Below are 3,033 nucleotides of genomic sequence, written 5' to 3'. Positions count from 1 at the left end.
CCTGCGAGTTGCGAGTGATATACAGGGAACAGTTGATATAGTAATGGGGATCAAATATAGGTACTAGCTACACATGGGGGACTGAGGTAGGAAGATCATAAGTTTCAAGCAAGCCTGCTCTACGTAGCAAGTTCCTGGACAGCTTGAGCTACCAACAACACTCAAACCTAACAAACAAAGTGCCAATCTGGACACCATGCAGGGCATTTATAATCTGAGGGAGGGATTGCCCTGCATCCACATCCACAAACGTCTGATGGAACGTGGGCCCTGAGACTCATCACACACCCCGTGAGCAGGCTGGAGAGATGGCTCAGAGGTTAAGAGTACTGGCTGATCTTCCAGAGGTCCTGAGTTCAATTCCCAGTAACCACATGGTGGCTCACAACCATCTGTAATGAGATCTGGTGCCCTCTTCTGGTATTCAGACAGAACACTGTACACATAATAAATACATAAATAAATAAATTTCTTAAAAAAAAACTCATGAGCTATTTCCTTTGGTCAGGAGGCGTGCTTTTCATAGATGAGAGCGCACAGTCCCAGAGTCTACGTTCATTGTTCCTGCCACCGCCCTCTATTCACGGCCCGTTGTTTCTCACATTAGAAGTGCCCCAGACTTGACAATAAACTTTATCGTCAAAGTCTTAAAGTTTTTGACATTATGTGTCACATATGTAAGTCCATCTTCTCATACATGTAAGTCCATGTCTGACACTTTGACCTCTGCTTCCCAAGAACCTCTGTTCCTCCAGGCTTATTGGAGGGCAGGACCACCGGACAAATGTGAATGTGACAGATTTAACACCTGCTCTCGTGGAATTTCCAGCTTAGCTTCAGTGGTGCACAACAAACACGCACAGCTTCCTGCCTGTGCGCAAATGTCGCGACAAAACCCACCTTTGCCATGGACATACGCAAATAAAAATAAAATAAGTGGCCTAATAATTTCATAACTAATATCAGTGTATCTTATTGCAAACTTAGAAAGCTACGAAGAAATAGCACAGAGAAAAAGAATACTCATCAGAGCATAGGAAAACTGAAGAATCAGGACCCCTAGGTGCATGCAATCTAGGTTCATTTTTGCATACACAAAACATGTTTTCGGGGTCAGGGAGATGGGTCAGCAGTTAAGAGCACAAGCTGCTCTTCTGGAAGACTTGGGTGCAGTTGCCAGCATCCACATGGAAGCACACAAACAGTCCAGGGCATCTGACACCTTTCTTAGGCACATACCTACAAGCAGGCAAAATACCCAAGCACATAAAAAGACAATAACCATTTGTTTCTATAATAAATGGCATGCACTGAATCTCTCTTTGGATCAGGTAGATCTGTTGCCTAGCAGCTGTAGTGCAAAGACTGTGTGTGTGTGTGTGTGTGTGTGTGTGTGTGTGTGTGTGGTGACTACTAAGGCCAAGCGGATGTCTCATGAGAGCAGAGAGCATCTCTCCTCTTCCCACTTCCTGTTGGTCTCCATCCTCTTTCCAAATTGCCCCCAACCCATTTTTTGAAAATCTGCATTTTTCAGACAGAAGAAAACATGGAGCTCATCTTTCTGAGTCTTTTTTATTTCAATGGTTTTTATTTTATAAGAAACATTGTACAGTTCATTGAATTGTGTGCCTGGGAAGAAAATACAAGTTTCTTGTGATCCAAAAGTCCACAAATGTCTGGGGGCCAGAAGCTGATGCATAGATTCCTGTCCATTGAAAACCTGGTCTGGAATGAAGGGTATGAGCTCGTGGTGGATCCCTGCATAGCAGATCCAGATCCTGGGTTTAGCAGATCCAGATCCTGGGTTTAGCAAGACTCATGTAGAGCTTTGTGTAGCATTTCTAGGTCCTGGGTTTAATACTCATTACTGCAAACACGATAACAACAAACTGGCCTTTGTCCAGGCAATGCAGTGGACACATAGATACATAGTATACACCCTAAAGGAGCAGGTAAAATAGGAACACCCCAGATTACTGTAATGACTTAGATAAAGGTTAGGAGAATATTCTTTAATACTGTTTTTAAAGTATTTGCTTGTTTATTTTTAAACTGAGACAAATATCCCAGGCTATGCCGACCTTCCAATTCTCCAGTCTCCTCCTCTCAAGTACTGGGATTACAGGCATGCACCACTCTATGCAGGTTAATGTGTATAGCAGGCATGCATGCAGGCATGCAGGCAGGCAGGCAAGCATTTTATTACCTGAGCTACATCCTCAGCCCAACTGAATTCTCCTTTTTTAGGTAGGGAAGAGCTGGGGTCTCATGCATTGCAGGTTGGCCTTGAACTTGCTTTGTAACTAAGGATGATAATAAAAATTTGAATTCCCTGCCTCCACTCCAGGAGCTATAGAGTGACAGACATTTTCCACCATACCCAGTTTATAGCAGAAAATTTTTCAAAATTTAAAGTTTTTATTTATTGATCGAGTCTTGATAATCCCTAGAATCAAGCAACTCTCTTGCCCCAGCCTCCTAGAAATCTGTACCACCACAGCCAGCGATATAAAACTTGTTAAAGTGAATTCTTGTCTTCCTGGAAAAGGGATGAGTGAATTCTACAGGCTCAGTGCTTATGGATGGATGGTTCTGGTTGGTAAATAGCATGCATGGTTTGATACATGCAAGCTATGAGGGAGATTTTAGTATGCACAGGTTTAATCAGGGGCACCTCCTGGAAGAAGAGAATCTGATTAAACTTTGGACAAGGCAGGTGGTTGGGGTAAGAATGAGGAGAGATACCAGAAAGACATTTTGTACTATAAACACTAAAATTAGTTTGCTGGATTGGGCACCACCTAGGAGGTGTCAGAAACAGGTCAATGGCGGAAGTGATGCACACTTACACAGTGGAAATTCTGGGCCAAGTTCTGCACACTTACACAGCGGAAATTCTGGCAGCTTCTATTTTCACAAATCCTTGGGGGCTTCCTTTGACGATTAGGGCTCCAGGGGAAGAAGCCCCCTACAAAGTTTAGTGAAATAACCATGTTCTCTACAAAATATTTGTTTTGAGAAGTTAGCTCAGTT

The sequence above is a fragment of the Microtus oregoni genome, unplaced genomic scaffold, assembly GCF_018167655.1.
Source record: "Microtus oregoni isolate MIOR12 unplaced genomic scaffold, Mior012 000015F_ref0000493, whole genome shotgun sequence".
Lineage (NCBI taxonomy): Eukaryota > Metazoa > Chordata > Mammalia > Rodentia > Cricetidae > Microtus > Microtus oregoni.
The sequence above is the reverse complement of the archived record's forward strand: the minus strand, read 5'-3'. Positions refer to the sequence as shown.